The following is a 27020-nucleotide window of genomic DNA, read 5'->3' on the forward strand; positions in this document are numbered from 1 at the left end:
GCATTATTTGTGTTTTTTCTTGATTCCTTTGGCATCTAAAAACTTTCAGAAGTGATAAATCTGGCTGTAAATTTTTTAAATCGCCCATGGTTCTCAAGTGGGTTTTTACATACAAAATGAAAACGCATCTGAAGAAAAATTTACAGCCAGATTTATCACTTCTGAGACTTTTTAGATACCAAAGGAATCAAGAAAAAACACAAATAATGCCTTACTGTTGATGAAATGCAGTGAGCAAACGCCATCATTCACAATATTTTCAATTCTGATATCTGCACGGCCAATGTTTACCAAGCACTTTAGCTGCTGTTGTCCCTTCAGCTCTCGCTTCTCTTTACCTTCATTTCGCTTCACGTTTGGAATTCTGAAGTTGGGGACACGTCTCTCACACTTACCCCGACTTCCACAATTCTTCTCAGCGCAGAAATTCAACATTTTGGCGGTTTTTAACAGGCAGGAAAGTACACGGTTCTTGCATTAATAACATATACCGGAAGTTACGGATGTCCTCCAGATGGATTGAGCGGCTCCGTGGGTCAAGCCCTATGACCCAGTGACCTTACGTGCAACCCCCCTATAAACATCTCCCTCTCTCTGGCTCCCAACCCCCCTCTCTGTAAATCATCAATAAATCACCAAATACATCACCTACACGTCTGGGGGAATAAACCCGCTCAATCTGGTGGAGAGAGAGAGAGAGAGAGAGAGCTCAGGTCAATAATGTTATAAACCCACAGGGGAGTGAAATAAACCCGGTAAATCTGGGGGTAAAACAGGTCAATAATGTTATAGAAACATAGACAACAGGTGCAGGAGTAGAGGCCATTCGGCCCTTCGAGCCTGCACCGCCATTCAATATGATCATGGCTGATCATCCAACTCAGTATCCCGTACCTGCCTTCTCTCCATACCCCCTGATCCCTTTAGCCACAAGGGCCACATCTAACTCCCTCTTAAATATAGCCAATGAACTGTGGCCTCAACTACCTTCTGTGGCAGAGAATTCCAGATTCACCACTGTGTGAAAAAAAATGTTTTTCTCATCTTGGTCCTAAAAGATTTCCCCCTTATCCTTAAACTGTGTGTGGCCCCTTGTTCTGGACTTCCCCAACATCGGGAACAATCTTCCTGCATCTAGCCTGTCCAACCCCTTAAGAATTTGGTACGTCTCTATAAGATCCCCCCCTCAATCTTCTAAATTCTAGCGAGTACAAGCCGAGTCTATCCAGTCTTTCTTCATATGAAAGTCCTGCCATCCCAGGAATCAGTCCGGTAAACCTTCTCTGTACTCCCTCTATGGCAAGAATGTCTTTCCTCAGATTAGGAGACCAAAACTGTACGCAATACTCCAGGTGCGGTCTCACCAAGACCCTGTACAACTGCAGTAGGACCTCCCTGCTCCTATACGCAAATCCTTTTGCTATGAATGCTGACATACCATTGGCTTTCTTCACTGCCTGCTGCACCTGCATGCCTACTTTCAATGACTGGTGTACCATGACACCCAGGTCTCGTTATAAACCCACAGGGGAATGAAATAAACCCGGTCTGTGGGTAAAACTGAGGTCAATAATGTTATAAACCCACAGGGGAGTGAAATAAACCCGGTCTGGGGGAAAACTGAGGTCAATAATGTTATAAACAAGAGGATTTCAGTATAGGAGTAAAGAGGTTCTTCTGCAGTTGTATAGGGCTCTGGTAAGCCCACATCTGGGGTATTGCGTACAGTTTTGGTCTCCTAATTTGAGGAAGGACATCCTTGTGATTGAGGCAGTGCAGCGTAGGTTCACGAGATTGATCCCTGGGATGGCGGGGCTGCCATATGAGGAAAGATTGAAAAGACTAGGCTTGTATTCGCTGGAGTTTAGAAGGATGAGGGGGATGGGTCTTATAGAAACATATAAAATTATAAAAGGGTCTGCACTTGGTCTAGTAGAAATTAAAAGTACATGCACAGGTAGTTGAGTTTACTACTAAAATACATACCTAAAATTTATTAATAATTTGTCCTTAGGAACAGAATTGCTTCTGCCGTGATCCTCTTTCATTGAAGGCCTTAAATCTGATTTAATATTTTGTCATTTGGAGTATTGTGAGCAAATTTAGGCACTATATCTGAGTTACTCCAGCATTTTGTGCCTATCTATCTTCGGTTTAAACCAGCATCTGCAGTTCCTTCCGACACATAAATTGAAACAGATCTGAACTGCTGGAAACTTTACAAATCCCAGCTTCAATAAGGATTTTCGGTGGGAAGAAGCCAAATTCTTTAGTCAGAGGTGTGGTGAATCTGTGGTATTTATTGCCACAGAGGGCTGTGGAGGCCAAGTCAGTGGATATTTTTAAGGCAGAGATAGATTTGTGATTATTAGGATGTCAGGGGTTATGGGGAGAAGGCAGGAGAATGGGGTTCGGAGAGAGAGAGAGATAGATCAGCCGTGATTGAATGGCGGAGCAGACATGATGCAGAGTAGAATGGCAAAGTGGCAGAGTAGACAGTTTTGGTCTCCTAATTTGAGGAAGGACATCCTTGTGATTGAGGCAGTGCAGCGTAGGTTCACCAGATTGATCCCTGGGATGGCGGGACTGTCATATGAGGAAAGATTGAAAAGACTAGACTTGTATTCACTGGAGTTTAGAAGGATGAGGGGGCATCTTATAGAAACGTATAAAATTATAAAAGGACTGGACAAGCTAGATGCAGGAAAAATGTTCCCAATGTTGGGCGAGTCCAGAACCAGGGGCCACAGTCTTAGAATAAAGAGGAGGTCATTTAAGACTGAGGTGAGAAAAAACTTTTTCACCCAGAGAGTTGTGAATTTGTGGAATTCCCTGCCACAGAGGGCAGTGGAGGCCAAGTCACTGGATGGATTTAAGAGAGAGTTAGATAGAGCTCTAGGGGCTAGAATGGATGGAAGCTGCAAACCAAATCTCGTTGCTCTTATGTCCAATGACAATAAAATATATTATTATTATTATTATTATTAGTGGAATCAAGGGATATGGGGAGAAGGCAGGCACGGGTTATTGATAAGGGACGATCAGCCATGATCACAATGAATGGCGGTGCTGGCTCAAAGGGCCGAATGGCCTCCTCCAGCACCTATTTTCTATGTTTCTATGTCTATGATGGGCCGAATGGCCTAATTCTATTCCTAAAACTTCTGACCTTATGACATATATATTGATGCATAATAATATACATATCATAGTTATTATAGAACAGAATATCGCATATTATTGTAGAATATAGCCTTTGTTATGGAATAGAATAAAGCATAGAACAGTCCAGCACAGGAAGTGGCCCTTCGGTCCACAATGTCCCTGTTGAACGTGATGCAAATAACATCCAATTTGTCACTTTTCATTTCACTGCACATCTCGTATGTGTATGTGACGAATATACTTGACTTGACTTGACTTGGGAGCGAAATAAACCCGGTCTGGGAGAGAGCTGAGGTCAATAATGTTATAAACCCACAGGGAAGTGAAGTAAACCCGGTAAATCTGGGGGTAAAACAGGTCAATAATGTTATAGAAACATAGACAATAGGTGCAGGAATAGAGGCCATTCGGCCCTTCGAGCCTGCACCACCATTCAATATGATCATGGCTGATCATCCAACTCAGTATCCTGTACCTGCCTTCTCTCCATACCCCCTGATCCCTTTAGCCACAAGGGCCACATCTAACTCCCTCTTAAATATAGCCAATGAACTGTGGCCTCAACTACCTTCTGTGGCAGAGAATTCCACAGATTCACCACTCTCTGTGTGTGAAAAAAAATGTTTTTCTCATCTCGGTCCTAAAAGATTTCCCCCTTATTCTTAAACTGTGTGTGGCCCCTTGTTCTGGACTTCCCCAACATCGGGAACAACCTTCCTGCATCTAGCCTGTCCAACCCCTTAAGAATTTTGTACGTCTCTATAAGATCCCCCCTCAATCTTCTAAATTCTAGCGAGTACAAGCCGAGTCTATCCAGTCTTTCTTCATATGAAAGTCCTGCCATCCCAGGAATCAGTCTGGTGAACCTTCTCTGTACTCCCTCTATGGCAAGAATGTCTTTCCTCAGATTAGGAGACCAGAACTGTACGCAATACTCCAGGTGTGGTCTCACCAAGACCCTGTACAACTGCAGTAGAACCTCCCTGCTCCTTTACTCAAATCCTTTTGCTACGAATGCTAACATACCATTCGCTTTCTTCACTGCCTGCTGCACCTGCATGCCTACTTTCAATGACTGGTGTACCATGACACCCAGGTCTCATTATAAACCCACAGGGGAGTGAAATAAACCCGGTCTGTGGGTAAAACTGAGGTCAAGAATGTTATAAACAAGAGGATTTCAGTATAGGAGTAAAGAGGTTCTTCTGCAGTTGTATAGAGCTCTGGTAAGCCCACATCTGGGGTATTGCGTACAGTTTTGGTCTCCTAATTTGAGGAAGGACATCCTTGTGATTGAGGCAGTGCAGCGTAGGTTCACCAGATTGATCCCTGGGATGGCGGGACTGTCATATCAGGAAAGATTGAAAAGACTAGGCTTGTATTCACTGGAGTTTAGAAGGATGAGGGGGAATCTTATAGAAACGTTTAAAATTATAAAAGGACTGGACAAGCTAGATGCAGGAAAAATGTTCCCAATGTTGGGCGAGTCCAGAACCAGGGGCCACACACAGTCTTAAAATAAAGGGGAGGTCATTTAAGACTGAGGTGAGAAAAAACTTTTTCACCCAGAAAGTTGTGAATTTGTGGAATTCCCTGCCACAGAGGGCAGTGGAGGCCAAGTCACTGGATGGATTTAAGAGTGAGTTAGATAGAGCTCTAGGGGCGAGTGGAGTCAAGGGATATGGGGAGAAGGCAGGCACGGGTTATTGATTGGGGACGATCAGCCATGATCACATTGAATGGCGGTGCTGGCTCGAAGGGCCGAATGGCCTCATCCTGCACCTATTTTCTATGTTTCTAAACCTACAGTGGAGTGAAATAAACCCGGTCTGTGGGTAAAACTGAGGTAAATCACCACATAAAGGAAAGCAATGTTACAAAATGTTGAGATTTAAAAAAATCAAGCCTGCAATTTATCCCATCAGATAAAGCATAAAAAGAAGATAGACAAAAATGCTGGAGAAACTCAGCGGGTGCAGCAGCATCTATGGAGCGAAGGAAATAAGGCAACGTTTCGGGCCGAAACCCGACAAGGGTTTCGGTCCAAAACGTTGCCTATTTCCTTCGCTCCATAGATGCTGCTGCACCCGCTGAGTTTTTCCAGCATTTTTGTGTACCTTCGATTTTCCAGCATCTGCAGTTCCTTCTTAAACACTAAGCATAAAAATAAGTTTAATTTGACACCTAATTCACTTTCATATCTTCGGTATTAAAAAGGTTATGGCCATTTTCACACTCGGAAATTAGCATCTTGTTCCCTATTGCTTTTCCATTGACTTAACACAAAAGCTGTGATCGAGGACAGTCAAAAGCCCATAACTTTCTTAAAACATTAAGAGAACTGAATGAAATTTTCAGTTATTATAGATTGAAGCACTCTGAAACAAATATAAAACATCTTACTTGGATGACCTGAAATGAAAGCATATAATTAGTTAATTACCTAATTGTAGCTAATTACAAAATTGACCGTGGTGACGGATATATTAATAGACACCATGACTGCCTTGAAAATTCAAAAATGTGATATTCTCAAGTTTTGAGTCTAATGGTAGCAGCTATGCTATTGTGGCTTTTGTATTGCTTATTCTTGAAAAAAAATTGCATTATGCTAAAAGGAAAATAAATTCCAGAAAGGGCTATGACTAAGTTAAAATTCCACTGAATTAAATAAAAATTATAAAATCATTACTCCAAAATGTATTTCTCTTTCTCTCCCCTCATCTCTCTCTCTCTCCCCCTTCCCCCACTCACCGCTCCCCTCCCCATCCCCCTCTTTCTCCCTTCCCCCCTCTCCACCCCATCCCCAATCTCCTCCCCCTCTCCATCTTCCCCTCTCCTTCGCCCTCTCCCTGTCTCCTCCACCTCCTCCCCTTTCTTTCACCCCCCCCTGTGTGTTTGGGGGGTGGTTAGTGTGCGTGTGAAGCCGCAGCACCCCCCCCCCCCCTCCCCGCCCCTGCAAACGCGCGTTGGGGAAACAGACCCAACGGGTCTGCACTTGGTCTAGTAGAAATTAAAAGTACATGCACAGGTAGTTGAGTTTACTACTAAAGTACATACCTAAAATGTATTAATAACTTGTCCTTAGGAACAGAATTGCTTCTGCCGTGATCCTCTTTCATTGAAGCCCTTAAATCTGATTTAATTGTTTTCATTTGGAGTATTGTGAGCAAATTTAGACACTATATCTGAGTTACTCCAGCATTTTGTGCCTATCTATCTTCGGTTTAAACCAGCATCTGCAGTTCCTTCCTACACATAAATTGAAACAGATCTGAACTTCTGGAAACTTTACAAATCCCAGCTTCAGTAAGGATTTTCGAGGGAAGAAGTTGAATTCTTTAGTCAGAGGTGTGGTGAATCTGTGGTATTTATTGCCACAGAGGGCTGTGGAGGCCAAGTCAGTGGATATTTTTAAGGCAGAGATAGATTTGTGATTATTAGGGTGTCAGGGGTTATGGGGAGAAGGCAGGAGAATGGGGTTCGGAGAGAGAGATAGATCAGCCGTGATTGAATGGCGGAGCAGACATGATGCAGAGTAGAATGGCAAAGTGGCAGAGTAGACAGTTTTGGTCTCCTAATTTGAGGAAGGACATCCTTGTGATTGAGGCAGTGCAGCGTAGGTTCACCAGATTGATCCCTGGGATGGCGGGACTGTCATATGAGGAAAGATTGAAAGACTAGGCTTGTATTCACTGGAGTTTAGAAGGATGAGGGGGTGGGTCTTATAGAAACGTATAAAATTATAAAAGGACTGGACAAGCTAGATGCAGGAAAAATGTTCCCCAATGTTGGGCGAGTCCAGAACCAGGGGCCACACACAATCTTAGAATAAAGGGGAGGTCATTTAGACTGAGGTGGGAAAAAACTTTTTCACCCAGAGAGTTGTGAATTTGTGGAATTCCCTGCCACAGAGGGCAGTGGAGGCCAAGTCACTGGATGGATTTAAGAGAGAGTTAGATAGAGCTCTAGGGGCTAGAATGGATGGAAGCTGCAAACCAAATCTCGTTGCACTTATGTGCAATGACAATAAAAGATATTATTATTATTATTATTATTAGTGGAATCAAGGGATATGGGGAGAAGGCAGGCACGGGTTATTGATAGGGGACGATCAGCCATGATCACAATGAATGGCGGTGCTGGCTCGAAGGGCCGAATGGCCTCCTCCTGCACCTATTTTCTATGTTTCTATGTCTATGATGGGCCGAATGACCTAATTCTATTCCTAAAACTTCTGACCTTATGACATATATGTTGATGCATAAGAATATATATATATCATAGTTATTATAGAACAGAATATCGCATATTATTGTAGAATATAGCCTTTGTTATGGAATAGAATAAAGCATAGAACAGTCCAGCACAGGAAGTGGCCCTTCGGTCCACAATGTCCCTGTTGAACGTGATGCAAATAACATCCAATTTGTCACTTTTCATTTCACTGCACATCGCGTATGTGTATGTGACGAATAAACTTGACTTGACTTGACTTGGGAGCGAAATAAACCCGGTCTGGGAGAGAGCTCAGGTCAATAATGTTATAAACCCACAGGGAAGTGAAATAAACCCGGTAAATCTGTGGGGAAAACTGAGGTCAATAATGTTATAAACCCGGTTTGTGGGAGACCTGAGGTCAACAATGTTATAGGGAGGTTTCACGGCAGTGGGGTCACGACCCATGACCCGTACTGTTGCTACACTACTCCAAGTGGAGTACACGCGATGAACTGCAGGTAGGCACTGACCATTGTGTCCAGCGTAGCGGGCCCGTTAAAACCCGCTGAAATTGTCAATGTTTGCGCTGTAAATAATGATGGAAATCGGGATAAGCGTGAGGAGACATTTAGCCTACTTCACAATTCCAAAAGTGAGGAGAAATGACGGTAGATAGAAGCGAGAGCTGAAGGGACAACAACAGACAGAGTGCTTGGTGAACATTGGCCGTTTGCTCACTGCATTTCATCAACTAAGACATTATTTGTGTTTTTTCTTGATTCCTTTGGCATCTAAAAACTTTCAGAAGTGATAAATCTGGCTGTAAATTTTTTAAATCGCCCATGGTTCTCAAGTGGGTTTTTACATACAAAATGAAAACGCATCTGAAGAAAAATTTACAGCCAGATTTATCACTTCTGAGACTTTTTAGATACCAAAGGAATCAAGAAAAAACACAAATAATGCCTTACTGTTGATGAAATGCAGTGAGCAAACGCCATAATTCCCAATATTGTCAATTCCGATATCTGCACGGCCAATGTTTACCAAGCACTTTAGCTGCTGTTGTCCCTTCAGCTCTCGCTTCTCTTTACCTTCATTTCGCTTCACGTTTGGAATTCTGAAGTTGGGGACACGTCTCTCACACTTACCCCGACTTCCACAATTCTTCTCAGCGCAAAAATTCAACATTTTGGCGGTTTTTAACAGGCAGGAAAGTACACGGTTCTTGCATTAATAACATATACCAGAAGTTACGGATGTCCTCCAGATGGATTGAGCGGCTCCGTGGGTCAAGCCCTATGACCCAGTGACCTTACGTGCAACCCCCCTATAAACATCTCCCTCTCTCTGGCTCCCAACCCCGCTCTCTGTAAATCATCAATAAATCACCAAATACATCACCTACACGTCTGGGGGAATAAACCCGCTCAATCTGGTGGAGAGAGAGAGAGAGAGAGAGAGCTGAGGTCAATAATGTTATAAACCCACAGGGGAGTGAAATAAACCCGGTAAATCTGGGGGTAAAACAGGTCAATAATGTTATAGAAACATAGACAATAGGTGCAGGAGTAGAGGCCATTCGGCCCGTCGAGCCTGCACCGCCATTCAATATGACCATGGCTGATCATCCAACTCAGTATCCTGTACCTGCCTTCTCTCCATACCCCCTGATCCCTTTAGCCACAAGGGCCACATCTAATTCCCTCGTAAATATAGCCAATGAACTGTGGCCTCAACTACCTTCTGTGGCAGAGAATTCCACAGATTCACCACTCTCTGTGTGTGAAAAAAAATGTTTTTCTCATCTTGGTCCTAAAAGATTTCCCCCTAATCCTTAAACTGTGTGTGGCCCCTTGTTCTGGACTTCCCCAACATCGGGAACAATCTTCCTGCATCTAGCCTGTCCAACTCCTTAAGAATTTTGTTCGTCTCTATAAGATCCCCCCCTCAATCTTCTAAATTCTAGCGAGTACAAGCCGAGTATATCCAGCCTTTCTTCATATGAAAGTCCTGCCATCCCAGGAATCAGTCTGGTGAACCTTCTCTGTACTCCCTCTATGGCAAGAATGTCTTTCATCGGATTAGGAGACCAAAACTGTACGCAATACTCCAGGTGTGGTCTCACCAAGACCCTGTACAACTGCAGTAGAACCTCCCTGCTCCTATACTCAAATCCTTTTGCTACGAATGCTAACATACCATTGGCTTTCTTCACTGCCTGCTGCACCTGCATGCCTACTTTCAATGACTGGTGTACCATGACACCCAGGTATCGTTGCATCTCCACTTTTCCCAATTGGCCACCATTCAGATAATAGTCTACAATACTCCAGGTGCGGTCTCACCAAGACCCTGTACAACTGCAGTAGAACCTCAGGTACACAAAATTGCTGGGGAAACTCAGCGGGTGCAGCAGCATCTATGGAGCGAAGGAAATAGGCGACGTTTCGGGCCGAAACCCTTCTTCAGACTGATGGGGCGTGGTGGGGGGAGAAGGAAGGAAAAGGGGAGGAGGAGGAGCCCGAGGGCGGGCGGATGGGAGGGTGGGAGGAGACAGCTAGAGGGTTAAGGAAGGGGAGGAGACAGCAAGGGCTAGCAAAATTGCAATAGAACCTCCCTGCTCCTATATTCAAATCCTTTTGCTATGAATGCTAACATACCATTGGCTTTCTTCACTGCCTGCTGCACCTGCATGCCTACTTTCAATGACTGGTGTACCATGACACCCAGGTCTCATTATAAACCCACAGGGGAATGAAATAAACCCGGTCTGTGGGTAAAACTGAGGTCAATACTGTTATAGACCCACAGGGGAGTGAAATAAACCCGGTCTGGGGGGAAACTGAGGTAAATAATGTTATAAACAAGAGGATTTCAGTATAGGAGTAAAGAGGTTCTTCTGCAGTTGTATAGGGCTCTGGTAAGCCCACATCTGGGGTATTGCGTACAGTTTTGGTCTCCTAATTTGAGGAAGGACATCCTTGTGATTGAGGCAGTGCAGCGTAGGTTCACCAGATCGATCCCTGGGATGGCGGGACTGTCCTATGGGGGGAAAGATCGGGAAAGACTAGGCTTGTATTCGCTGGAGTTTAGAAGGATGAGCTGGGAGGGGGAGAGGGAGGAGGATCTTATAGAAACATATCAGATTATAAAAGGGTCTGCACTTGGCCTAGTAGAAATTAAAAGTACATGCACAGGTAGTTGAGTTTACTACTAAAATACATACCTAAAATTTATTAATAATTTGTCCTTAGGAACAGAATTGCTTCTGCCGTGAAGGCCTCATTGAAGGCCTTAAATCTGATTTAATTGTTTTTATTTGGAGTATGGTGAGCATATTTAGGCACTATATCTGAGTTACTCCAGCAGTTTGTGCCTATCCTTGGTTTAAACCAGCATCTGCAGTTCCTTCCAACACATAAATTGAAACAGATCTGAACTGCTGGAAACTTTACAAATCCCAGCTTCAATAAGGATTTTCGGGGGAAGAAGTTGAATTATTTAGTCAGAGGTGTTGTGAATCTGTGGTATTTATTGCCACAGAGGGCTGTGGAGGCCAAGTCAGTGGATATTTTTACGGCAGAGATAGATTTTTGATTATTAGGGTGTCAGGGGTTATGGGGAGAAGGCAGGAGAATGGGGTTCGGAGAGAGAGATAGATCAGCCGTGATTGAATGGCGGAGCAGACATGATACAGAGTAGAATGGCAAAGTGGCAGAGTAGACAGTTTTGGTCTCCTAATTTGAGGAAGGACATCCTTGTGATTGAGGCAGTGCAGCGTAGGTTCACCAGATTGATCCCTGGGATGGCGGGACTGTCATATGAGGAAAGATTGAAAAGACTAGGCTTGTATTCACTGGAGTTTAGAAGGATGAGGGGGGCATCTTATAGAAACGTATAAAATTATAAAAGGATTGGACAAGCTAGATGCAGGAAAAATGTTCCCAATGTTGGGCGAGTCCAGAACCAGGGGCCACACACAGTCTTAGAATAAAGGGGAGGTCATTTAAGACTGAGGTGAGAAAAAACATTTTCACCCATAGAGTTGTGAATTTGTGGAATTCCCTGCCACAGAGGGCAGTGGAGGCCAAGTCACTGGATGGATTTAAGAGAGAGTTAGATAGAGCTCTAGGGGCTAGAATGGATGGAAGCTGCAAACCAAATCTCGTTGCACTTATGTGCAATGACAATAAAATATATTATTATTATTATTATTATTAGTGGAATCAAGGGATATGGGGAGAAGGCAGGCACGGGTTATTGATAGGGGACGATCAGCCATGATCACAATGAATGGCGGTGCTGGCTCGAAGGGCCGAATGGCCTCCTCCTGCACCTATTTTCTATGTTTCTATGTCTATGATGGGCCGAATGGCCTAATTCTATTCCTAAAACTTCTGACCTTATGACATATATATTGATGCATAAGAATATATATATCATAATTATTATAGAACAGAATATCGCATATTATTGTAGAATATAGCCTTTGTTATGGAATAGAATAAAGCATAGAACAGTCCAGCACAGGAAGTGGCCCTTCGGTCCACAATGTCTCTGTTGAACGTGATGCAAATAACATCCAATTTGTCACTTTTCATTTCACTGCACATCTCGTATGTGTATGTGACGAATATACTTGACTTGACTTGACTTGGGAGCGAAATAAACCCGGTCTGGGAGAGAGCTGAGGTCAATAATGTTATAAACCCACAGGGGAGTGAAATAAACCCGGTCTGGGGGAGAGCTGAGGTCAATAGTGTTATAGGGAGGTTTCACGGCAGTGGGGTCACGACCCATGACCCGTACTGTTGCTACGCTACTCCAAGTGGAGTACAAGCGATGAACTGCAGGTAGGCACTGACCATTGTGTCCAGCGTAGCCGGCCCGTTAAAACCCGCTGAAATTGTCAATGTTTGCGCTGTAAATAATGATGGAAATCGGGATAAGCGTGAGGAGACATTTAGCCTACTTCACAATTCCAAAAGTGAGGAGAAATGACGGTGGATAGAAGCGAGAGCTGAAGGGACAACAACAGACAGAGAGCTTGGCGAACATTGGCCGTTTGCTCACTGCATTTCATCAACTAAGACATTATTTGCGGTTTTTCTTGATTCCTTTGGCATCTAAAAACTTTCAGAAGTGATAAATCTGGCTGTAAATTTTTTAAATCGCCCATGGTTCTCAAGTGGGTTTTTACATACAAAATGAAAACGCATCTGAAGAAAAATTTACAGCCAGATTTATCACTTCTGAGACTTTTTAGATACCAAAGGAATCAAGAAAAAACACAAATAATGCCTTACTGTTGATGAAATGCAGTGAGCAAACGCCATCATTCACAATATTTTCAATTCTGATATCTGCACGGCCAATGTTTACCAAGCACTTTAGCTGCTGTTGTCCCTTCAGCTCTCGCTTCTCTTTACCTTCATTTCGCTTCACGTTTGGAATTCTGAAGTTGGGGACACGTCTCTCACACTTACCCCGACTTCCACAATTCTTCTCAGCGCAAAAATTCAACATTTTGGCGGTTTTTAACAGGCAGGAAAGTACGCGGTTCTTGCATTAATAACATATACCGGAAGTTACGGATGTCCTCCAGATGGATTGAGCGGCTCCGTGCATCAAGCCCTATGACCCAGTGACCTTACGTGCAACCTCCCTATAAACATCTCCCTCTCTCTGGCTCCCAACCCCCCTCTCTGTAAATCATCAATAAATCACCAAATACATCACCTACACGTCTGGGGGAATAAACCCGCTCAATCTGGTGGAGAGAGAGAGAGAGAGAGAGCTCAGGTGAATAATGTTATAAACCCACAGGGGAGTGAAATAAACCCGGTAAATCTGGGGGTAAAACAGGTCAATAATGTTATAGAAACATAGACAATAGGTGCAGGAGTAGAGGCCATTCGGCCCTTCGAGCCTGCACCGCCATTCAATATGATCATGGCTGATCATCCAACTCAGTATCCCGTACCTGCCTTCTCTCCATACCCCCTGATCCCTTTAGCCACAAGGGCCACATCTAACTCCCTCTTAAATATAGCCAATGAACTGTGGCCTCAACTACCTTCTGTGGCAGAGAATTCCAGATTCACCACTGTGTGAAAAAAAATGTTTTTCTCATCTTGGTCCTAAAAGATTTCCCCCTTATCCTTAAACTGTATGTGGCCCCTTGTTCTGGACTTCCCCAACATCGGGAACAATCTTCCTTCCTGCATCTAGCCTGTCCAACCCCTTAAGAATTTTGTACGTCTCTATAAGATCCCCCCCTCAATCTTCTAAATTCTAGCGAGTACAAGCCGAGTCTATCCAGTCTTTCTTCATATGAAAGTCCTGCCATCCCAGGAATCAGTCTGGTGAACCTTCTCTGTACTCCCTCTATGGCAAGAATGTCTTTCCTTCGATTAGGAGACCAAAACTGTACGCAATACTCCAGGTGTGGTCTCACCAAGACCCTGTACAACTGCAGTAGAACCTCCCTGCTCCTATACTCAAATCCTTTTGCTACGAATGCTAACATACCATTGGCTTTCTTCACTGCCTGCTGCACCTGCATGCCTACTTTCAATGACTGGTGTACCATGACACCCAGGTATCGTTGCATCTCCACTTTTCCCAATTGGCCACCATTCAGATAATAGTCTACTTTCCTGTTTTTGCCACCAAAGTGGATAACCTCACATTTATCCACATTATACTGCATCTGCCATGCATTTTCCCACTCACCCAGCCTATCCAAGTCACCTTGCAGCCTCCTAGCATCCTCCTCACAGCTAACACTGCCCCCCAGCCTCGTGTCATCCGCAAACTTGGAGATGTTGCATTCAATTCCCTCGTCCCAATCATTAATATATATTGTAAATGGCTGGGAGACCAAAACTGTACGCAATACTCCAGGTGCGGTCTCACCAAGACCCTGTACAACTGCAGTAGAACCTCACTGCTCCTATACGCAAATCCTTTTGCTATGAATGCTAACATACCATTGGCTTTCTTCACTGCCTGCTGCACCTGCATGCCTACTTTCAATGACTGGTGTACCATGACACCCAGGTCTCGTTATAAACCCACAGGGGAATGAAATAAACCCGGTCTGTGGGTAAAACTGAGGTCAATAATGTTATAAACCCACAGGGGAGTGAAATAAACCCAGTCTGGGGGAAAACTGAGGTCAATAATGTTATAAACAAGAGGATTTCAGTATAGGAGTAAACAGGTTCTTCTGCAGTTGTATAGGGCTCTGGTAAGCCCACATCTGGGGTATTGCGTACAGTTTTGGTCTCCTTATTTGAGGAAGGACATCCTTGTGATTGAGGCAGTGCAGCGTAGGTTCACGAGATTGATCCCTGGGATGGCGGGACTGCCATATGAGGAAAGATTGAAAAGACTAGGCTTGTATTCGCTGGAGTTTAGAAGGATGAGGGGGAGGGGGTCTTATAGAAACATATAAAATTATAAAAGGGTCTGCACTTGGTCTAGTAGAAATTAAAAGTACATGCACAGGTAGTTGAGTTTACTACTAAAGTACATACCTAAAATTTATTAATAACTTGTCCTTAGGAACAGAATTGCTTCTGCTGTGATCCTCTTTCATTGAAGGCCTTAAATCTGATTTAATATTTTGTCGTTTGTAGTATTGTGAGCAAATTAAGGCACTATATCTGAGTTACTCCAGCATTTTGTGCCTATCTATCTTTGGTTTAAACCAGCATCTGCAGTTCCTTCCAACACATAAATTGAAACAGATCTGAACTGCTGGAAACTTTACAAATCCCAGCTTCAGTAAGGGTTTTCGGGGGAAGAAGCCAAATTCTTTAGTCAGAGGTGTGGTGAATCTGTGGTATTTATTGCCACAGAGGGCTGTGGAGGCCAAGTCAGTGGATATTTTTAAGGCAGAGATAGATTCTTGTTTATTAGGATGTCAGGGGTTATGGGGAGAAGGCAGGAGAATGGGGTTCGGAGAGAGAGATAGATCAGCCGTGATTGAATGGCGGAGCAGACATGATACAGAGCAGAATGGCAAAGTGGCAGAGTAGACAGTTTTGGTCTCCTAATTTGAGGAAGGACATCCTTGTGATGGAGGCAGTGCAGCGTAGGTTCACCAGATTGATCCCTGGGATGGCGGGACTGTCATATGAGGAAAGATTGAAAAGACTAGGCTTGTATTCACTGGAGTTTAGAAGGATGAGGGGGATCTTATAGAAACGTATTAAATTATAAAAGGACCGGACAAGCTAGATGCAGGAAAAATGTTCCCAATGTTGGGCGAGTCCAGAACCAGGGGCCACACAGTCTTAGAATAAAGGGGAGGTCATTTAAGACTGTGAGAAAAAACTTTTTCACCCAGAGAGTTGTGAATTTGTGGAATTCCCTGCCACAGAGGGCAGTGGAGGCCAAGTCACTGGATGGATTTAAGAGAGAGTTAGATAGAGCTCTAGGGGCTAGAATGGATGGAAGCTGCAAACCAAATCTCGTTGCACATATGTGCAATGACAATAATAGATATTATTATTATTATTATTAGTGGAATCAAGGGATATGGGGAGAAGGCAGGCACGGGTTATTGATAGGGGACGATCAGCCATGATCACAATGAATGGTGGTGCTGGCTCGAAGGGCCGAATGGCCTCGTCCTGCACCTATTTTGTATGTTTCTATGTCTCTGATGGGCCGAATGGCCTAATTCTATTCCTAAAACTTCTGACCTTATGACATATATATTGATGCATAAGAATATATATATCATAGTTATTATAGAACAGAATATCGCATATTATTGTAGAATATAGCCTTTGTTATGGAATAGAATAAAGCATAGAAGAGTCCAGCACAGAAAGTGGCCCTTCGGTCTACAATGCGTTGAACGTGATGCAAATAACATCCAATTTGTCACTTTTCATTTCACTGCACATCTCGTATGTGTATGTGACGAACATACTTGACTTGACTTGACGTGGGAGCGAAATAAACCCAGTTTGTGGTAAAACTGAGGTCAATAATGTTATAAACCCACAGGGAAGTGAAATAAACCTGGTTTGTGGGAGACCTGAGGTCAATAATGTTATAGGGAGGTTTCACGGCAGTGGGGTCACGACCCATGACCCGTACTGTTGCTACGCTACTCCAAGTGGAGTACAAGCGATGAACTGGAGGTAGGCACTGACCATTGTGTCCAGCGTAGCGGGTCCGTTAAAACCCGCTGAAATTGTCAATGTTTGCGCTGTAAATAATGATGGAAATCGGGATAAGCGTGAGGAGACATTTAGCCAACTTCACAATTCCAAAAGTGAGGAGAAATGATGGTAGATAGAAGCGAGAGCTGAAGGGACAACAACAGCCAGAGTGCTTGGCGAACATTGGCCGTTTGCTCACTGTATTTCATCAACTAAGGCATTATTTGTGTTTTTTCTTGATTCCTTTGGCATCTAAAAAGTTTCAGAAGTGATAAATCTGGCTGTAAATTTTTTAAATCGCCCATGGTTCTCAAGTGGGTTTTTACATACAAAATGAAAACGCATCTGAAGAAAAATTTACAGCCAGATTTATCACTTCTGAGACTTTTTAGATACCAAAGGAATCAAGAAAAAACACAAATAATGCCTTACTTGATGAAATGCAGGGAGCAAACGCCATCATTCCCAATATTTTCAATTCTGATATTTGGCACTTTAGCTGTTGTTGTCCCTTCAGCTCTCGCTTCTATTTACCTTCATTTCCCTCTCTCTGGCTCCCAACCCCCCTCTCTGTAAATAATCAATAAATCACCAAATAACCTATACGTCTTGAGGAATAAACCCGGTAAATCTGGGGGAGAGAGAGCTGAGGTCAATTATGTTATAAACCCAGAGGGGAGTGAAATAAACCCGGTCTGTTGAGATAACTGAGGTCAATAATGTTATAAACCCTTCGTACCTTTCGTCTTTAGTGGGGAACCTGAAGAAAGACAGGTCGGGTCGTTTACATTGGCGATTCGAGACTTTATAACAGAACAGCTCGCTACGCTTGTAGATTTGGACGCCATGACAAAAGCCAATTAAAAAAACCTCATATATTTGATTCCCAAAATGGCACAAAAAATTACCCATGACCAACTACGGCTTTTGCGCCTAGTGGTCTTATCTTGCTCCTCTAGTATCCTTGGTGGTGGGGGAGGGGGTGAAATAGTGAGAGGGATGTGGGGGAGGGGCGCCGCACCGACCGAGCATCCCGGGCACCGGGATGACAAAAACAGGAAAGTAGACTATTATCTGAATGGTGGCTGATTAGGAAAAGGGGAGATGCAACGAGACCTGGGTGTCATGGTACACCAGTCATTGAAAGTAGGCATGCAGGTGCAGCAGGCAGTGAAGAAAGCGAATAGTATGTTAGCATTCATAGCAAAAGGATTTGAGTATAGGAGCAGGGAGGTCCTACTGCAGTTGTACAGGGTCTTGGTGAGACCACACCTAATAATAATAATAATAATAAATTTTATTTATGGGCGCCTTTCAAGAGTCTCAAGGACACCTTACAAAAATTGAGCATGTAGAGGAAAAACATGTAAGGGGAATGAAATAAATAGTAGAGACATGACTAGTACACAAAGTCAAGACAGAATTCAATTCAAAACACAATATGAGGCAATTCAAGCACAGATGAAAAGGGAGGGGGACGTGGGGCTAAGGATAGGCAGAGGTGAAGAGATGGGTCTTGAGGCGGGACTGGAAGATGGTGAGGGACACAGAATTGCGGATCAGTTGGGGGAGGGAGTTCCAGAGCCTGGGAGCTGCCCTGGAGAAGGCTCTGTCCCCAAAACTGCGGAGGTTGGACTTGTGGATGGAGAGGAAACCGGCTGATGTGGATCTGAGGGACCGTGAGGATTGGTAGGGGGAGAGGAGGTCAGTGAGATATGGGGGGGGGGGGGGGGGGGGGCAGATGGTGGAGGGCTTTGTAGGTGAGGACCAGGATTTTGTAGGATGATCCGGTGGGAGATGGGAAGCCAGTGAAGTTGTTTGAGGACTGGAGTGATGTGATGCCAGGATTTGGTGTGGGTGATGAGTCGGGCGGCTGCGTTCTGGACCAGTTGGAGTCGGTTGATGTAGGTGGAGCTGATGCCAAGGAGAAGTGAGTTGCAGTAGTCCAGTCGGGAGGAGATGAAGGCATGGATGAGTCTTTCAGCAGCGGGAGGTGTGAGAGAGGGTCTGAGTTTGGCGATGTTGCGGAGGTGAAAGAAGGAGGTTTTAATGACATGGCGGATGTGAGGCTCAAGGGAGAGGGTGGAATCAAAGATCACGCCAAGGTTGCGGGCCTGGGGAGATGGGGAGACAGTGGTGCCGTCGATGGTGAGAGTGGGGTTATTGATTTTGCTGAGTGTGGATTTGGAGCCTATGAGGAGGAATTCTGTTTTATCGTTGTTGAGTTTGAGGAAGTTATGTTGCAACTGTTGCAATGCACCTGGAGTATTGGTACAGTTTTGGTCTCCTAATCTGAGGAAAGCCATTCTTGCCATGGAGGGAGTACAGAGAAGGTTCACCAGACTGATTCCTGAGATGGCAGAACTTTCATATGAAGAAAGACTGGATAGACTCGGCTTGTACTCGCTAGAATTTAGAAGATTGAGGGGGGATCTTATAGAAACGTACAAAATTCTTAAGGGGTTGGAGAGGCTATATGCAGGAAGATTGTTCCCGATGTTGGGGAAGTCCAGAACAAGGGGCCACACATAGTTTAAGGATAAGGGGGAAGTCTTTTAGGACCGAGATGAGAAAAATATTTTTTTTCACACACAGAGAGTGGTGAAGCTGTGGAATTCTCTGCCACAGAAGATAGGCAGAGAATAGTATAGGAGCAGGGAGGTTCTACTGCAGTTGTAAAGGGATCAGGGGGTATGGAGAGAAGGCAGGTACGGGATACTGAGTTGGATGATCAGCCATGATCATATTGAATGGCGGTGCAGGCTCGAAGGGCCGAATGGCCTCTACTCCTGCACCTATTTTCAATGTTTCTAAAAAAATACTCATATATTTGATTCCCAAAATGGCACAAAAAAAGTACGCATAACCAACTACATTTTTTTCGCCTAGTCATCTTATCTTGCTCCTCTAGTATCTTTGGTGATGAGAGAGGGGGAATTGGAGGAGGGGGAAGTGGGGGAGGGGGTGCCGCACCGACTGAGCATCCGGGCACCGGGTTGAGACTCACGTGAGCCGCTCCGCGCCGTGACATCATCCGCAGGCATGGCCGCCCTGACGTCACCGCTCCTGCCGTTGCGCTGACTCACGTGGGGGGAGGGGGAGGGCAGCGTGCATCATGGGAAGAAGGTCACAGAGTGGCATCATGGGAAGAAGGTCACAGTAGCATCATGGGAAGGTCACCGTGTGGCATTATGGGAAGAAGGTCACAGTGGCATCATGGGAAGAAGGTCACAGAGTGGCATCATGGGAAGAAGGTCACTGAGTGGCATCATGGGAAGAAGGTCACACAGTGGCGTCATGGGAAGAAGGTCACACAGTGGCATCATGGGAAGAAGGTCACAGAGTGCTGGAGCCACTCAGCGGGACGGGCAGCGTCTGTGGAGAACACGGATAAGGGACGTTTCTTGTGTCACGACCCTCCTGCAGAACCGAAACGTCGCCTATCCACGTTGACCAGAGATGCTGCCTGACCTGCAGTGTTACTCCAGCACTCTGTGTCTTTTTGTGTATGAACCAGCATCTGCTGTTCCTTGTGTCTGCCAAAGACAGGCACAAAGCACTGGGGAAAAAATATGGGCAACGTTTCAGGTTTCGGGACAACGTTTCAGGTTTCTGAATGGCCTCCTCCTGCACCTGTTATCTATGTTACCTTTAAGAATAAGGGGTCGGCCATTTATGACTGAGATGAAGAAAAACCTTTTCTACCCAGAGAGTTGTGAATCTGAGGGATTCTCTGCCACAGACGGCAGTGGAGGCCGATTCCCTGGATGTTTTCAAGAGAGAGTTAGATTTAGCTCTTCGGTCTAACGGAGTCAAGTGATATGGGGAGAAAGCAGGAACGGGGTACTGATTCTGGATTATCAGCCGTGATCATATTGAATGGCGGTGCTGGCTCGAAGGGTTGAATGGCCTCCTCCTGCACCTGTTGTCTATGTTATCTTCTCCCAAACGATCTATTCTACATTTTCCTTGATCACCATTCCCTTTGTCCTGTTTTTACACCTTACACTTCCTTATGTGCATGCGGGCGGCTCGACGGGGTTCCTGGGATGCTCGCCTCTCACCCTCACTAACCCGCACTCAACCCCCACTCACCCCCCCCACTCATGTCCCCCACTCACCCCCCAACTCACTCTCCCCCCACTCATACTCCCACTCACACCCTCACCCCCACTTCCTCCACCCACTCACCCCCTCCGCTCTTCCCCACGCACCTTCACCCCCACCCTCCCCGCACACACCCCTGATCCCCCCATTCCCCACTCCCTCACCGCCCTCATTCATCCCTCCCCCCACCCCCCCTGCCCTTGCTCCCCCTTCAAGCACTAGTAATGTTCACATGTTAGTAATGTCCTGTTTGCCAGCTTGTTGACCCTCTGTGTTCCGCTCCTGCAGGGTTTAGGAGCCGTTGCTGTGGACGGAGAGACAGGGACGTGAGCAGCCATTGAGGGCGTCCAGGGTGCCGGTGAGCCCCCCATCTGTGCGGGGTGAGCTTCGAGGGGCTGAGCTTCGGTGGAAATCCACATGACGGGGCACAACAAGGAGAAGCGTTATGAGTGCGACGTGTGTGGCAAGGCCTGCTGGAACCCGAACCAGCTGGAGACCCACCGGCGGGTGCACACGGGAGAACGCCCCTTCGACTGCTCGGATTGCAACAAGAGCTTCATGTCGACGCGGGTCCTGAGGAACCACCGGCGGGTGCACACGGGCGAGAGGCCCTATGGCTGCTCCACCTGCGGCAAGAGCTTTACCCAGTCGTCGGCGCTGCAGCGGCACCGGCGGGTGCACACCGGCGAGCGGCCCTTCACCTGCTCCGACTGCGGCAAAGGCTTCAAGTCGTCCACGAACCTGAAGGTGCACAAGCGGTTGCACACCGGGGAGCGGCCCTACACCTGCAGCGACTGCGGCAAGGGCTTCACCCGCGCCGACAGCCTGCTGGATCACCAGCGCACCCACACCGGCGAGCGCCCCTTCACCTGCACCCAGTGCGGTAAGGGCTTCATCTGCTCCACCAGGCTGCTGCAGCACCAGCGCACCCACACCGGCGAGCGCCCCTACACCTGTGCCCAGTGCGGCAAGGGCTTCACCCACTCCAGCAGCCTGCAGAAGCACCAGCGCACCCACACCGGAGAGCGGCCCTACACCTGTGCCCAGTGCGGCAAGGGCTTCACCATCTCCAGCAGCCTGCTAAGGCACCAGTGCGCCCACACTGGCGAGCGACCCTACACCTGCACCCAGTGCGGCAAGGGCTTCACCAGATCCAGCAGCCTCCTGGAGCACCAGCGCACCCACACCGGCGAGCGTCCCTACACCTGCGCCCAGTGCGGCAAAGGCTTCACCCACTCCAGCAGCCTGCTGCAGCACCAGCGCACCCACACCGGCGAACGTCCCTACACCTGCGCCCAGTGCGGCAAGGGCTTCACCCACTCCAGCAGCCTGCAGAAGCACCAGCGCAACCACACCGGCGAGCGCCCCTACACCTGCGCCCAGTGCGGCAAGGGCTTCATCTGCTCCACCAGTCTGCGGTCCCACCAGCGCTCCCACGACGGCGACCATCCCGTCCCCAGCCCGGTGTGTGGAGAGCGCTTTGCCACGGCCTCCCAAGCCCTGTCTCACCAGCACGTGCACACCAGTGGCCCGCCCTACGACTGCCCGTACTGTGGTGAGGCGTTTGACAGCTCGCGAGCGTTGCGGCATCACCGGCGGGCCCACGCCGGCGAGCAGCTGGTCCCATCTGCTGATCCTTCTATCTAGACTAGGCGCGCATTCCACCCTACACTTGCGCTCGGTCCGCCAAGGCCTGCTGGATCTCCCGGTTGCCAACCATTCTAGCCGACTCCAACTGGTCCAGAACGCAGCCGCCCGACTCATCACCCACACCAAATCCTGGCATCACATCACTCCAGTCCTCAAACAACTTCACTGGCTTCCCATCTCCCACCGGATCACCTACAAAATCCTGATCCTCACCTACAAAGCCCTCCACCATCTGGCCCCCCCATATCTCACTGACCTCCTCTCCCCCTACCAACCCTCACGGTCCCCCAGATCCACATCAGCCGGTCTCCTCTCCATCCACGTCCAACCTCCGCACTTTTGGGGACAGAGCCTTCTCCAGGGCAGCTCCCAGGCTCTGGAACTCCCTCCCCCAACTGATCCGCAATTCCGTGTCCCTCACCATCTTCCAGTCCCGCCTCAAGACCCATCTCTTCACCTCTGCCTATCCTTAGCCCCACGTCCCCCTCCCTTTTCATCTGTGCATTAATTGCCTCGTATTGTGTTTTGAATTGAATTCTGTCTTTACTTTGTGTACTAGTCATGTCTCTACTATTTATTTAATTCCCCTTACATGTTTTTCCTCTACCTGCTAAATTTTTGTAAGGTGTCCTTGAGACTCTTGAAAGGCGCCCATAAATAAAATTTATTATTATTATTATTATTAACTCCCCTTCCCACCCCCACACTGGTCTTTCAGTCCTGGGCCTCCTCCATTGCCAGAGGGAGGTGACACACAAACTGGAGGAACTGCGCCTCATCACTTACAGCCCAATGACATGAGCATTGAATTCTCCAAATTAAGGAGACAATCTCCCCATCCCCCCTCCCAATCAAGTCTTGGAGTCTGTCCCGACCCCATCTCTTTCTTCCAGCTTTCTTCCCCGACTCCATCAGTCCAAAGAAGGGTCCAGACCCGACACGTCGCCTGTCCATTCCCCTCCAAAGTGCCGGTAGAACTCAGCAGGTCAGCCATCCGTGGTGGGACACGGATGGAGAAGTGTTCCTAATATAAGCCCTCCTTGGCCCTGTGGAGAATGCGGTGTCCATTCTTAGAATGGGGTGCAAGGTCCAAGCTGACCAGTCATCGACAACCCCTCCCCCCCTCGTGGGCCATCTCTCCGTCATTCCTCGGTCTTCTCCTCGCTGGCGAAAGACGTCAGGATTAATCCGGAGTCACCGCTTCCCGTCCCTCCGGCCGTTCCCCCTTAACTCCGAACGTTGGGATCACGCTCTACGCCCTTGGACGTCCGCAAGACTCCGGCTGCGGTAAACAAGGACTTTTGCTCGTCAACCCGCTGGAGCCAAGTTGTATTACGATGAAATAAATGTCTTTTCTTAAGCAAAAAAAAAATGTAGATGTGCCCCCAAATAATCAGTGTCATCCCATTGAAAAAAGTTACTTTTATAACAACTAAACAGGTTTGCTTCTTAATAAACAGACAACACACACACAAACTGTTTGGTAGACCAGTTCAAAACTTTACTTATTATCGGCCGATGGAAAGGAGGGAGAACTCCAGTCAAGTGACCAATGTAGACACTTCACTGTCCTCAGTCCACTTCTCGGAACAACAGAATTACATTGCATTATATAGTGTTTCTTTGTCACCTTAGCACATTCCACAGACATTAGTCGTGGTCAGAGGTACAGGAAAATAGTCCTGTATCACATCAAAGGCATTTTGTCACATGGTACAAGATATATTAAAAACATTGGCCATTTGGTATTGCCCCGTGAATCTAGTTTCCTCTCTCGTCAGCTCTTCCCGCATAAACATCGGACACTTGCTGTAAGACATTTTACCTTTCAAATACATCAACGGCATTTGTTAAAATCCCTTAGATCAATCTAGCTTCTCCTCTCTCGTCACCTCCTCCCTCATAAACATCGGACACTTGGTGTAAGACATTTTACATCAAAGAGATCAATCTAGCTTCTTCTCTGCTTCCTCTCTCCAGTCAGTTGGGAGACAAATGTTTTAGTATTTAGAATAGAATATAGAATAGTTAGAATAGAATAGTTTCTTTATTGTCATTGTAACATGAACCATGTACAACAAAATTGTAAAATGTCATCCAGTCAGTGCACCATTCAAACATTTCTAAAAGCTAACGATACATACAAGGTAAATATTTAAAAAAGATAAACAACTAAAATAAATATCATAAAAATAGCACGCATAAACACCCAGCCCTACATCCTTCTGTCGATTTCACAGTCTCTTAGTATGTATCGCCCCTGCGTTCCTTGGCGGCTACATTTAGTGCCTTTATAGCAGTGGGGTAAAAACTGTTTTTAAGTCTGTTTGTCCTTGTCCTTGTAGATCTGTACCGTCTGCCTGACGGTAACAGTTCAAACAGGGAGTGTCCGGGGTGGGAAATGTCCTTTATAATACTCTGGGATTTTTTGATGCAGCGGGAACTGTGTAAGTCCTCCAAGGTAAGGAGAGGGCAGCCGACAATCCTCTGGGCGTTGTCAATGGCCCTCTGGAGCGCTTTCCTCTGAGCCGCTGTGCAGCTGGTGTACCATACGCATACACAGTATGTTAGGATGCTCTCAATGGAGCACCGATAAAAGGACAGCAGCAGTCTCTGAGTGATGTTATTCTTCCTGAGCACCCTCAGGAAGTGCAGTCTCTGCTGTATTTATTATCTCACACGCCGCATCCTGAGGCTGAAAAAGCTACTTTTATAACTACTAAACCAGGTTCGCTTCTTAATAAACAGACACCACACAAACTGTTTGGTAGACCAGTTCAAAACTTTACTTAACATTGGCCGATGGAAGGGAGCGAGAATTCCAGCTAAGTGACCAATATAGACACTTGACCGTCCTCCGTCCACTTCTCTGAACAACAGAATTACATTGCATTATATAGTGTTTCTTTGTCACCTTAGCACATTCCACAGACATTAATCATGGTCAGAGGTACAGGAAAATAGTCCTGTATCACATCAAAGGCCCTTTGTTTACATGGTAGAAGATATACTGAAAACATTGGCCATTTGTTTTTAGGTCATTTTATCTTCAAAGAGATCACCCTAGCTCTTTCGCTGCTTCCTCTCTGTCACTTGGTCCTTCATAAACATAGGCCATTTGGTTTATGGCATCTTATCTTTCCACTTCCCTGGATCCTCTCTCATCACTTCGCCCCTCCTAAACATTGGTCATTTGGTTTACGGCATCTTACTTCAAAGATGTGACTAGCTGTTTCACTCTTCCTTTATTGCCTCCTCCCCCATAAACATTGGTCATTTGGTTTATGGCATCTTACTTCAAAGATGTGACTAGCTGTTTCTCTCTCTGTCACTTCCTCACTTGGGAGACAATGTTATGGTGTTTATTATCCCACACACCGCAACCTGAGGCAAGCCTAATTTGACACTAAATATAAGCTGTAAGCTAGCCCAGAAGCCAATTTAATATCTTCTTATATTTTTAACTAAAATTCAGCTTCATCAAGGCAAGCCTAATTTGAGACTAAATATAAGCTGTAAGCTAGCCCTGAAACCAATTTAATATCTTCTTATATTTTTAACTTAATTCGGCTTTTTCACCATGGCAAGTTTTCCTCGAAATATTAAATATTAAAAAAATGAATATCGCTAACTGATCGCACACAATTGTGACGGCTTAGTTTCTAAGGCAGGGCAGGGGCGTTCCCTGAGGGATTCGGGTGGGGGGGGGGAGGGGGTGGAAGAGGTTTTTTCTGTGTTTTTCCCCTCAGTTGTTGTCTGGGGAGGAAGGCAGCAGCACTCGGCCCGTCGGGGCTAGGATGCGCGGGAGGAAGGCTGAGCTCGGATTGAGGCTTGGAAGGCTGAGATCGCCACCCCTGCCCCGACCCTCATCCGGTCCACCATGGCGTTTTATTGTGTTGGTCATCACCGTATGTACACTGTTTGCGTACAGTCTTGGTCTATTGCGTACAGTTTTTGTCTCCTAATCTGAGGAAAGAGGGGGAGAGAGACGGAGAGCATTCATAGCAAAAGGATTTGAGTCTAGGAGCAGGGAGGTTCTACTGCAGTTGTACAGGGTCTTGGTGAAACCACACCTGGAGTATTGCGTACAGTTTTGGTCTCCTAATCTGAGGAAAGACATTCTTTTGCATAGAGGGAGTACAGAGAAGGTTCACCAGACTGATTCCTGGGATGTCAGGACTTTCATATGAAGAAAGACTGGATAGACTCGGCTTGTACTCGTTAGAATTTAGAAGATTGAGGGGGGGGATCTTATAGAGACTTACAAAATTCTTAAGGGGTTGGACAGGCTAGATGCAGGAAGATTGTTCCCGATGTTGGGGAAGTCCAGAACAAGGGGTCACAGTTTAAGGATAAGGGGGAAATCCTTTAGGACCGAGTTGAGAAAAACATTTTTTTTCCCACACAGAAAGTGGTGAATGCGTGGAATTCTCTGCCACAGAAGGTAGTTGAGGCCACAGTTCATTGGCTATATTTAAGAGGGAGTTAGATGTGGCCCTTGTGGCTAAAGGGATCAGGGGGTATGGAGAGAAGGCAGGTACAGGATACTGAGTTGGATGATCAGCCATGATCATATTGAATGGCGAATGGTGCAGGCTCGAAGGGCCGAATGGCCTCTACTCCTGCACCTATTGTCTATGTTTCTAACACTACAGTTCTTTGTTGTAAAGCTTCAGTTGTCGTAGCTCGCTG

The 27020-nt window shown here is 46.1% G+C and overlaps 1 long non-coding RNA gene across 3 annotated transcripts; it reads left to right on the forward strand.

The window, feature by feature from the left end:
* The first annotated feature begins 1519 nt into the window (after positions 1 to 1519).
* Positions 1520 to 16418, forward strand: LOC116970175. 3 transcript variants are annotated; one of them, XR_004411043.1, is made up of 4 exons: positions 1520 to 1625; positions 8856 to 8909; positions 12073 to 12141; positions 16390 to 16418. It is a non-coding gene; the product is annotated as an uncharacterized LOC116970175 (long non-coding RNA). The 3 variants fall into 3 exon arrangements; XR_004411041.1 differs by lacking the exons at positions 1520 to 1625; positions 16390 to 16418 and adding an exon at positions 14509 to 14580 and having other exon boundaries at positions 8833 to 8909; XR_004411042.1 differs by lacking the exons at positions 1520 to 1625; positions 16390 to 16418 and adding an exon at positions 13192 to 13230 and having other exon boundaries at positions 8833 to 8909.
* Positions 16419 to 27020: the final 10602 nt, after the last annotated feature.

Source organism: Amblyraja radiata, unplaced genomic scaffold (genome assembly GCF_010909765.2).
Source record: "Amblyraja radiata isolate CabotCenter1 unplaced genomic scaffold, sAmbRad1.1.pri scaffold_603_ctg1, whole genome shotgun sequence".
NCBI classification, from domain to species: domain Eukaryota; kingdom Metazoa; phylum Chordata; class Chondrichthyes; order Rajiformes; family Rajidae; genus Amblyraja; species Amblyraja radiata.